This window comes from Petromyzon marinus, chromosome 66, assembly GCF_048934315.1.
Source record: "Petromyzon marinus isolate PM22_M1 ecotype Great Lakes invasive population chromosome 66, UKy_Petmar_22M1.pri1.0, whole genome shotgun sequence".
Taxonomy (NCBI): domain Eukaryota; kingdom Metazoa; phylum Chordata; class Hyperoartia; order Petromyzontiformes; family Petromyzontidae; genus Petromyzon; species Petromyzon marinus.
In genome coordinates this window covers 11072368-11084686 of record NC_133732.1, presented here as the reverse complement: position 1 = coordinate 11084686, position 12319 = coordinate 11072368, and the positions used below count along the sequence as shown (strand labels likewise).

The 12319-nt window shown below is 38.9% G+C and overlaps 1 protein-coding gene across 3 annotated transcripts in view; it reads left to right on the top strand.

The window, feature by feature from the left end:
* LOC116957923 (mitochondrial pyruvate carrier 2) overlaps positions 1 to 12319 on the top strand; it is a 30648-nt gene that overhangs the window by 5733 nt on the left and 12596 nt on the right. The window lies entirely within an intron of this gene.

Below are 12319 nucleotides of genomic sequence, written 5' to 3'. Positions count from 1 at the left end.
GTGCTTGTATATGTGGATAGCCTCATGAACGAATCTCTCATGGAAGCCAGATGGCTTACAAAGAACCTCTGTCTTGGAAAAGTCAATGGCATGTGAGCCTACTGAATTAGAACAATGATCTGCTACGGCCGAGGTGTTGGTCCTACCGTGTTTAAGGTCTGCTTTGTGTTCACGAATGCGGTCCGAGACATGGCGTTTGGTTTCTCCAATGTAACTACTACCACAGAGGCAACTTAGTTTGTAGACACCAGGGTATTGTATGTCCGGAATCACATCTTTTACAGACGGAACCAGATCACGGATTTTATTGAATGTGTTGAAACGGACCTGGATCTTGTGTTTATTCAAGATTTTGGAGATCTTTTTTGTGATCCCCGCCTTTCAAAACCATCACTTTACCCTACATTGCGGGGATCACAAAAAAGATCTCCAAAATCTTGAATAAACACAAGATTCAGGTCCGTTTCAACACATTACATAAAATCCGTGATCTGGTTCCGTCTGTAAAAGATGTGATTCCGGACATACAATACCATGGTGTCTACAAACTAAGTTGCCTCTGTGGTAGTAGTTACATTGGAGAAACCAAACGCCATGTCTCGGACCGCATTCGTGAACACAAAGCAGACCTTAAACACGGTAGGACCAACACCTCGGCTGTGGCAGATCATTGTTCTAATTCAGTAGGCTCACATGCCATTGACTTTTCCAAGACAGAGGTTCTTTGTAAGCCATCTGGCTTCCATGAGAGATTCGTTCATGAGGCTATCCACATATACAAGCACAGAGACAATTTCAACCGAGAAGATGGATTCTATCTTAGCAATCATTGGAAAGATTTGATAAACCATTTCAGGTCTTAATTGATTGTTCACGCTTACAGTGGCTTTCAGACAGCATACATTATAAAAAAATTCGTCTCCCCCCTCCTCTTTTCAGAATATAGATGGACTAGTCCTAAATAAACTGGCAAATCGTTGCGCGTGGCGCTAATGTTTTTTATAAATAAATAAATGCGCCGTTTAAAAATAAATTTATGCAAACGAACACACCTAAAGATGATCGTTTGAGTTATGGTCGAAACGTCGTGAGATTTTTTTATTGTTTTATATATATTTTATTATTTTGTTGTTTCCCTTCAACGTGACTTTACCGAAAAAACTAAGAATATGAACTCAGCAATTCTTTAACTCAACAACTCTTTAACTCAACAACTCTTTAACTCAACAACGTTTTAACTCTTTAACTCAACAACTCTTTAACTCAACAACTCTTTAACTCAACAACTCTTTAACTCAACAACTCAGCAACTCTTTAACTCAACAACTCTTTATCTCTTTAACTCAATAACTCTTTAACTCTTTAACTCAACAACTCTTTAACTCAACAACTCTTTAACTCAACAACTTTTTAACTCTTTAACTCAACAACTATTTAACTCAACAACTCTTTAACTCAACAACTCTTTAACTCAACAACTCTTTAACTCAACAACTCTTTAACTCTTTAACTCAACAACTCTTTAACTCAACAACTCTTTAACTCAACAACTCTTTAACTCTTTAACTCAACAACTTTTAACTCTTTAACTCAACAACTCTTTAACTCTTTAACTCAACAACTCTTTAACTCAACAACTTTTAACTCTTTAACTCAACAACTCTTTAACTCAACAACTCTTTAACTCTGTAACTCTTTAACTCATCAAGTCTTTAACTCAACAACTCTTTAACTCAACAACCCTTTAACTCTTTAACTCAACAACCCTTTAACTCTTTAACTCAACAACTCTTTAACTCTTAAACTCAACAACTCTTTAACTCAACAACTATTTAACTCAACAACTCTTTAACTTTTTAACTCAACAACTCCTTAACTATTTAACTCAACAACTCTTTAACTCTTTAACTCTAACTCAATAACTCTTTAACTCTTTAACTCAACAACTCTTTCACTCAACAACTCTTTAACGCAACAACTTTTTAACTCTTTAACTCAACAACTCTTTAACTCAACAACTCTTTAACTCAACAACTCTTTAACTCAACAACTCTTTAACTCAACAACTCTTTAACTCTTTAACTCAACAACTCTTTAACTCAACAACTCTTTAACTCTTTAACTCAACAACTCTTTAACTCAACAACTCTTTAACTCAACAACTCTTTAACTCTTTAACTCAACAACTCTTTAACTCAACAACTCTTTAACTCAACAACTCTTTAACTCTTTAACTCAACAACTCTTTAACTCAACAACTCTTTAACTCAACTACACTTTAACTCAACAACTCTTTAATTCTTTTACTCAACAACACTTTAACTCTTTAAATCAACAACTCTTTAACTCAACAACTCTTTAACTCAACAACTCTTTAACTCAACAACTCTTTAAATCTTTAACTCAACAACTTTTTAACTCAACAACACTTTAACTCGTTAACTCTTTAACTCAACAACTCTTTAACTCAACAACTCTTTAACTCAACAACTCTTTAACTTTTTAACTCAACAACTCCTTAACTCTTTAACTCAACAAATCTTTAACTCTAACTCAACAACTCTTTAACTCTTTAACTCAACAACTATTTAACTCAACAACGTCTTTAACTCAACAACTTTTTAACTCTTTAACTCAACAACTCTTTAACTCAACAACTCATTAACTCAACAACTCTTTAATTCTTTAACTCATCAACTCTTTAACTCAACAACTCTTAACTCAACAACTCTTTAACTCTTTAATTCAACAACTCTTGAACTCAACAACACTTTAACTCTTTAACTCAACAACTCTTTAACTCAACAACTCTTTAACTCAACAACTCTTTAACTCAACAACTCTTTAACTTTTTAACTCAACAACTCCTTAACTCTTTAACTCAACAACTCTTTAACTCTAACTCAACAACTCTTTAACTCTTTAACTCAACAACTATTTAACTCAACAACGTCTTTAACTCAACAACTTTTTAACTCTTTAACTCAACAACTCTTTAACTCAACAACTCATTAACTCAACAACTCTTTAATTCTTTAACTCATCAACTCTTTAACTCAACAACTCTTAACTCAACAACTCTTTAACTCTTTAATTCAACAACTCTTGAACTCAACAACGCTTTAACTCTTAAACTCAACAACTCTTTAACTCAACAACTATTTAACTCAACAACTCTTTAACTTTTTAACTCAACAACTCCTTAACTATTTAACTCAACAACTCTTTAACTCTTTAACTCTAACTCAACAACTCTTTAACTTTTGATTTAAAGCTTTCGTGACTGCAGTAATTCATATTCTTAGTTTTTTCGGTAAAGTCACGTTGAAGAGAAACAACAAAATAACAAAATATATATAAAACAATAAAAAATTCTCACGACGTTTCGACCATAACTCAAACGGTCATCATCAGGTGTGTCGGTTTGCATAAATTTATTTTGAAAACGGCATATTTATTTATATATATAAAAATAACGTTTGCGTCACGCGCAACGATGGCAGTTTGCCAGGACTAGTCCATCTATTTTTTTTTTTTGAAAAGAGGAGGGGGGAGACGAAATTTGTTTTTATGTATGCTGTCTGAAAGGCACTGTAAGCGTGAACAATCAATCAAGAACTGAAATGATTTATCAAATCTTTCCAATGATTGCTAAGATAGAATCCATCTTCTCGGTTGAAATTGTCTCTGTGTTTGTATATGTGGATAGCCTCATGAACGAATCTCTCATGGAAGCCAGATGGCTTACAAAGAACCTCCGTCTTGGAAAAGTCAATGGCATGTGAGCCTACTGAATTAGAACAATGATCTGCTACGGCCGAGGTGTTGGTCCTACCGTGTTTAAGGTCTGCTTTATGTTCACGAATGCGGTCCGAGATATGGCGTTTGGTTTCTCCAATGTAACTACTACCACAGAGGCAACTTAGTTTGTAGACACCAGGGTATTGTATGTCCGGAATCACATCTTTTACAGACGGAACCAGATCACGGATTTTATGTAATGTGTTGAAACGGACCTGGATCTTGTGTTTATTCAAGATTTTGGAGATCTTTTTTGTGATCCCAGCAATGTAGGGTAAAGTGATGGTTTTGAAAGGCTCCTCAAGAGGGTTCTTCTTCATGGTTTGAGTGATAGCTTTGCGGATTGTATAGTCGGAGTAACCATTAGCCCTAAGAGCTTGGTGTACGTGCTTGAGTTCACTGCTTATGTGTTCCTGGTCGGATATGCATTGGGCTCTATGATACAGAGTCTTGATGAGAGAATTCTTCTGTGATGGATGGTGGTGGGAATCCGGTTTCAGATAAGCATCCGTATGGGTAGCTTTCCTGTAGACAGAGTGGCTCATTGAACCATCAGGTCTCTTTTTAATTAGGACATCCAAAAAAGGTATCTTGCCATCTATTTCGACTTCCATGGTAAATCTGATGGCTGGGTGTATGGAATTGATGTGGTCGAAGAATTTGTCTAGAGCAGGCCGGCCATGTGGCCAGATGACAAAAGTGTCATCCACGTACCTCTTCCATAAGGTTGGGCGCAGAGTGGCAGTCTGGATGGCGTCAGTCTCAAATTTCTCCATGAAAATGTTAGCTATAACTGGAGAAAGGGGGGAGCCCATTGGGGTGCCCTCAGTTTGTTTGTAGAAAGTTCCATTCCAAGTGAAGTATGTATTGGTTAAACAGTGTCTCACCAGGGGGGGTACCTCAGTGTTTAGTCCTTGATGAACCAAGTCTTCAATGATTGCAATGGTGTCAGGTACAGGAACCTTGGTGAATAAGGAAACTACATCAAAACTGACAAGCAGGTCGTCTGGGGACAGGGAAATACCCTTGATTGTTGATACCAGGTGAGTAGAATTTTGTACCGCAGAGGTGGTCTTTCCAGTGAAAGGACGCAGGATTTCAGACAAAAAACGAGCTAGTTTGTAGGTGGGGGAGCTGATAGTAGAGACTATGGGACGAAGAGGTGTATCAACTTTATGTATTTTTGGTAAGCCGTATAATCTTGGTGGCCTGGCAGCAGAAGGTTTCAACGAAAACTGTTTAGATTGATCAATTAATGCGGTTGAATCAGAAATTATTTTGTTGGTTTGTGTGACGAGGCTGTTGGTGGGATCTCTTTTTATTTTTGTATAACTACCATCGTCGAGTAATTCTTTAATTTTGTTGTTGTATTCTATTTTATCCATGATAACAGTAGCATTGCCTTTGTCAGCTGAGAGAACTACAATATCATTCCTCTTTTTTAATTTATATAATTCAAAACGCTCATCTTTGCTGAGGTTGCTAGCTGGCATCTTAGCGTTTTTGAGGGTTGCAGCGATTTCAGATCTTGCTACGTCTGCAGCGATGTGACCCAGGCCCCTGAGAGCAACGTCTACTTGGGCAATTATATCATTAACTGGTATGTGTTTAGGTGTGACTGCAAAGTTTAGACCTTTAGCTAAAACGGATTTCAGACCATCGGAAATAGAACTGTTACTGCGATTAATTACGACTTTATTAACGTCTAACTTTTTGGTGTGTGGGTCCGGTCTTTTGTTTAAGAGGAGGTTAAATTTGGAAATCAGGTTTTCCTTACATTTGGTCGACATAGTAGCAGCTGAAGAGGCAGTCATATTGTCTACATGTTCCCAATCCGATGTGGACATTATTGCCGTCAATGATAAGTGTGATTTGTAGAGTGTCTTGTCTAACTGATCTAGTTCTGTGCGTATAAGTCTGATTTTTTCTGAGATAAGAGCTAAGCTAGTTTTGAAAAGAATTCGTTTCGCATTTGAATTCTTTTCAAAACTAGCTTAGCTCTTATCTCAGAAAAAATCAGACTTATACGCACAGAACTAGATCAGTTAGACAAGACACTCTACAAATCACACTTATCATTGACGGCAATAATGTCCACATCGGATTGGGAACATGTAGACAATATGACTGCCTCTTCAGCTGCTACTATGTCGACCAAATGTAAGGAAAACCTGATTTCCAAATTTAACCTCCTCTTAAACAAAAGACCGGACCCACACACCAAAAAGTTAGACGTTAATAAAGTCGTAATTAATCGCAGTAACAGTTCTATTTCCGATGGTCTGAAATCCGTTTTAGCTAAAGGTCTAAACTTTGCAGTCACACCTAAACACATACCAGTTAATGATATAATTGCCCAAGTAGACGTTGCTCTCAGGGGCCTGGGTCACATCGCTGCAGACGTAGCAAGATCTGAAATCGCTGCAACCCTCAAAAACGCTAAGATGCCAGCTAGCAACCTCAGCAAAGATGAGCGTTTTGAATTATATAAATTAAAAAAGAGGAATGATATTGTAGTTCTCTCAGCTGACAAAGGCAATGCTACTGTTATCATGGATAAAATAGAATACAACAACAAAATTAAAGAATTACTCGACGATGGTAGTTATACAAAAATAAAAAGAGATCCCACCAACAGCCTCGTCACACAAACCAACAAAATAATTTCTGATTCAACCGCATTAATTGATCAATCTAAACAGTTTTCGTTGAAACCTTCTGCTGCCAGGCCACCAAGATTATACGGCTTACCAAAAATACATAAAGTTGATACACCTCTTCGTCCCATAGTCTCTACTATCAGCTCCCCCACCTACAAACTAGCTCGTTTTTTTGTCTGAAATCCTGCGTCCTTTCACTGGAAAGACCACCTCTGCGGTACAAAATTCTACTCACCTGGTATCAACAATCAAGGGTATTTCCCTGTCCCCAGACGACCTGCTTGTCAGTTTTGATGTAGTTTCCTTATTCACCAAGGTTCCTGTACCTGACACCATTGCAATCATTGAAGACTTGGTTCATCAAGGACTAAACACTGAGGTACCCCCCCTGGTGAGACACTGTTTAACCAATACATACTTCACTTGGAATGGAACTTTCTACAAACAAACTGAGGGCACCCCAATGGGCTCCCCCCTTTCTCCAGTTATAGCTAACATTTTCATGGAGAAATTTGAGACTGACGCCATCCAGACTGCCACTCTGCGCCCAACCTTATGGAAGAGGTACGTGGATGACACTTTTGTCATCTGGCCACATGGCCGGCCTGCTCTAGACAAATTCTTCGACCACATCAATTCCATACACCCAGCCATCAGATTTACCATGGAAGTCGAAATAGATGGCAAGATACCTTTTTTGGATGTCCTAATTAAAAAGAGACCTGATGGTTCAATGAGCCACTCTGTCTACAGGAAAGCTACCCATACGGATGCTTATCTGAAACCGGATTCCCACCACCATCCATCACAGAAGAATTCTCTCATCAAGACTCTGTATCATAGAGCCCAATGCATATCCGACCAGGAACACATAAGCAGTGAACTCAAGCACGTACACCAAGCTCTTAGGGCTAATGGTTACTCCGACTATACAATCCGCAAAGCTATCACTCAAACCATGAAGAAGAACCCTCTTGAGGAGCCTTTCAAAACCATCACTTTACCCTACATTGCTGGGATCACAAAAAAGATCTCCAAAATCTTGAATAAACACAAGATCCAGGTCCGTTTCAACACATTACATAAAATCCGTGATCTGGTTCCGTCTGTAAAAGATGTGATTCCGGACATACAATACCCTGGTGTCTACAAACTAAGTTGCCTCTGTGGTAGTAGTTACATTGGAGAAACCAAACGCCATATCTCGGACCGCATTCGTGAACATAAAGCAGACCTTAAACACGGTAGGACCAACACCTCGGCCGTAGCAGATCATTGTTCTAATTCAGTAGGCTCACATGCCATTGACTTTTCCAAGACGGAGGTTCTTTGTAAGCCATCTGGCTTCCATGAGAGATTCGTTCATGAGGCTATCCACATATACAAACACAGAGACAATTTCAACCGAGAAGATGGATTCTATCTTAGCAATCATTGGAAAGATTTGATAAATCATTTCAGTTCTTGATTGATTGTTCACGCTTACAGTGCCTTTCAGACAGCATACATAAAAACAAATTTCGTCTCCCCCCTCCTCTTTTCAAAAAAAAAAAATAGATGGACTAGTCCTGGCAAACTGCCATCGTTGCGCGTGACGCAAACGTTATTTTTTTATATATATAAATAAATATGCCGTTTTCAAAATAAATTTATGCAAACCGACACACCTGATGATGACCGTTTGAGTTATGGTCGAAACGTCGTGAGAATTTTTTATTGTTTTATATATATTTTGTTATTTTGTTGTTTCTCTTCAACGTGACTTTACCGAAAAAACTAAGAATATAACTCTTTAACTCTTTAACTCAACAACTCTTTAACTCAACAACTCTTTAACGCAACAACTTTTTAACTCTTTAACTCAACAACTCTTTAACTCAACAACTCTTTAACTCAACAACTCTTTAACTCAACAACTCTTTAACTCAACAACTCTTTAACTCTTTAACTCAACAACTCTTTAACTCAACAACTCTTTAACTCTTTAACTCAACAACTCTTTAACTCAACAACTCTTTAACTCAACAACTCTTTAACTCTTTAACTCAACAACTCTTTAACTCAACATCTCTTTAACTCAACAACTCTTTAATTCTTTAACTCAACAACTCTTTAACTCAACAACTCTTTAACTCAACTACGCTTTAACTCAACAACTCTTTAATTCTTTTACTCAACAACACTTTAACTCTTTAAATCAACAACTCTTTAACTCAACAACTCTTTAACTCAACAACTCTTTAACTCAACAACTCTTTAAATCTTTAACTCAACAACTCTTTAACTCAACAACTCTTTAACTCGTTAACTCTTTAACTCAACAACTCTTTAACTCAACAACTCTTTAACTCAACAACTCTTTAACTTTTTAACTCAACAACTCCTTAACTCTTTAACTCAACAACTCTTTAACTCTAACTCAACAACTCTTTAACTCTTTAACTCAACAACTATTTAACTCAACAACGTCTTTAACTCAACAACTTTTTAACTCTTTAACTCAACAACTCTTTAACTCAACAACTCATTAATTCAACAACTCTTTAATTCTTTAACTCATCAACTCTTTAACTCAACAACTCTTAACTCAACAACTCTTTAACTCTTTAATTCAACAACTCTTGAACTCAACAACGCTTTAACTCTTTAACTCAACAACTCTTTAACTCAACTACTCTTTAACTCAACAACTCTTTAACTCAGCAACTATTTAACTCTTTAACTCAACAACTCTTTAACTCAACAACTCTTTAACTCAACAACTCTTTAACTCGACAACTCTTTAACTCAACAACTCTTTAACTCAACAACTCTTTAACTTTTTAACTCAACAACTCCTTAACTCTTTAACTCAACAACACTTTAACTCTTTAAATCAACAACTGTTTAACTCAACAACTCTTTAACTCAACAACACTTTAACTGAACAACTCTTTAACTCTTTAACTCAACAGCTCTTTAACTCAACAACTCTTTAACTCAACAACTATTTAACTCAACAAATCTTTAACTCTTTAACTCAACAACTCTTTAACTCTACAACTCTTTAACTCAACTACTCTTTAACTCTTTAACTCAACAACACTTTAACTCACAACCTCTTTAACTCAACAACTCTTTAACTCTTTAACTCAACAACTTTTAATCTTTAACTCAACAACTCTTTAACTCAACTCTTTAACTCAACTCTTTAACTCAACAACTCTTTAACTCAACAACTCTTTAACTCAACTCTTTAACTCTTTAACTCAACAACTCTTTAACTCAACAACTCTTTAACTCAACAACTCTTTAACTCAACAACTCTTTAACTCTTTAACTCAACAACTCTTTAACTCATCAACTCTTTAACTCTTTAACTCAACAACTTTTTAACTCTTTAACTCAACAACTCTTTAACTCAACAACTCTTTAACTCTTTAACTCAACAACTCTTTAACTCAACAACTCTATAACTCAACAACTCTTTAACTCAACAACTCTCTGAGTATGGCTCTCTGAGTATGGGCATCTGTGTATCGCTATGGGTCTCTTATGAGTATGGGTTTCTATCCATTTCTATCGGTCTCTAAGCATGAGTCTAAGTCTATCTCTCAGGGTCTGTATGGGTCTCTGTGGCTTTTTAAGCTTAGAGTCGCGGCATCTCTTCAGAAAGGTGAGAGACTCGATTAGTTGAGCCTTCTTATCCCGAAGTCTGTTGAATGATCTTAAGGATGTGTGGAATCCCTCCCCGTAGAGGCGGTTAAATTTCGATTTAAAGCTTTCGTGACTGCAATGATTCATCTTCTTTGGTTCTTTCGGTAAAGTCACGTAGAATGAGAATAAAATAATAAATTGAAACGTCGTGAGAATATTATTGTGTTATTTTATTTTATCAATTTATTATTTTATTCTCATTCTACGTGACTTTACCGAAAGAACCAAAGAAGATGAATCATTGCAGTCACGAAAGCTTTAAATCGAAATTTAACCGCCTCTACAGGGAGGGATTCCACACATCCTTAAGATCATTCAACAGACTTCGGGATAAGAAGGCTCAACTAATCGAGTCTCTCACCTTTCTGAAGAGATGCCGCGACTCTAAGCTTAAAAGCCGTGATCTGAACGTGGCTCTCTCACTCCAGCGCTGTCCTACCAGACAGTCTCGCTCCCTTCACCTGATGAAGGCCGCTTGTGTTGTGGCCGAAACGTCGTGAGAATATTATTGTGTTATTTTATTTTATCAATTTATTATTTTATTCTCTGTGGGTCTGTATGTGTCTCTGTGGGTCTGTATGGGTCTCTGTGGGTCTGTATTGGTCTCTGTGGGTCTGTATGGGTCTCTCTGGGTCTGTATGGGTCTCTGTGGGTCTGTATGGGTCTCTGTGGGTCTCTCTGGATCTGTATGGGTCTCTGTGGGTCTGTATGGGTCTCTGTGGGTCTGTATGGGTCTCTGTTTGGTCTGTATGCGTCTCTGTGGGTCTGTATGGGTCTCTGTGGGTCTGTTTGGGTCTCTGTTTGGTCTGTATGGGTCTCTGTTTGGTCTGTATGGGTCTCTGTGGGTTTGTATGGGTCTCTGTTTGGTCTGTATGGTCTCTGTGGGTCTGTATGGGTCTCTGTGGGTCTCTGTTTGGTCTGTATGGGTCTCTGTTAGGTCTGTATGGGTCTCTGTGGGTCTGAATGGGTCTCTGTGGGTTTGTATGGGTCTCTCTGGGTCTGTGTGGGTCTCTGTTTGGTCTGTATGGCTCTCTGGGTCTGTATGGGTCTCTGTGGGTCTGTATGGGTCTCTGTGGGTCTGTATGGGTCTCTGTGGGTCCGTGTGGGTCTCTGTTTGGTCTGTATGGGTCTGTGTTTGGTCTGTATGGGTCTCTGTGGGTCTCTGTTTGGTCTGTATGGGTCTCTGTGGGTCTGTATGGGTCTCTGTGGGTCTGTATGGGTCTCTGTGAGTCTGTTTGGGTCTCTGTGGGTCTCTGTTTGGTCTGTATGCGTCTCTGTTTGGTCTGTTTAGGTCTCTGTGGGTCTCTTTGGTGTGTATGGGTCTCTGTTTGGTCTGTATGGGTCTCTCTGGGTCTGTATGGGTCTCTGTTTGGTCTGTACGGGTCTCTGTGGGTCTGTATGCGTCTCTGTTTGGTCTGTTTAGGTCTCTGTGGGTCTCTTTGGTGTGTATGGGTCTCTGTTTGGTCTGTATGGGTCTCTCTGGGTCTGTATGGGTCTCTGTTTGGTCTGTACGGGTCTCTGTGGGTCTGTACAGGTCTCTATGGGTCTCTGTGGGCCTGTGTGGGTCTCTGTTTGGTCTGTATGGGTCTCTGTGGGTCTGTATGGGTCTCTCTGGCTCTATGGGTCTCTGTGGGTCTGTATGGGTCTCTGTTTGGTCTGTATGGGTCTCTGTGCGTCTCTGTTTGGTCTGTATGGGTAATCTGTGGGTCTGTATGGGTCTCTGTGGGTCAGTTTGGGTTTCTAGGAGTATGGGTGTCTATGCATATTCATGAGTAATTTGGCTTCTACTCTACATTCCCAGACACGAGAGTGATGATGATGAGGATGAGCTACTCGGTTGAGAAATCCTTGGCGGTATTCAGAGTCGCTTCTCAAAAGAGCCGCACAGCAGCTCGGCTGAGGCCTTCCTGCGCCCAGTCAAATAAAACGCAGCGCTGCGCTACGAACCCTGGTAGAGACCCGAGTTCCATTCCCGCTCAACACTGAACCCAATATGTCACCTGAACCTGGTGCTCGGACACTTCCCCCCGAGGCTGACTGGGCTTGATATGAGTACCGGAGCCTGCCACGCTTCCCCTTAACGCCCTCTACGTTCTCAATCTTTGCCGTCGCTCTCTCCTCCTCATGCTCAATCCACGCCTTCGCTCGCTCGCTCTCTCCCT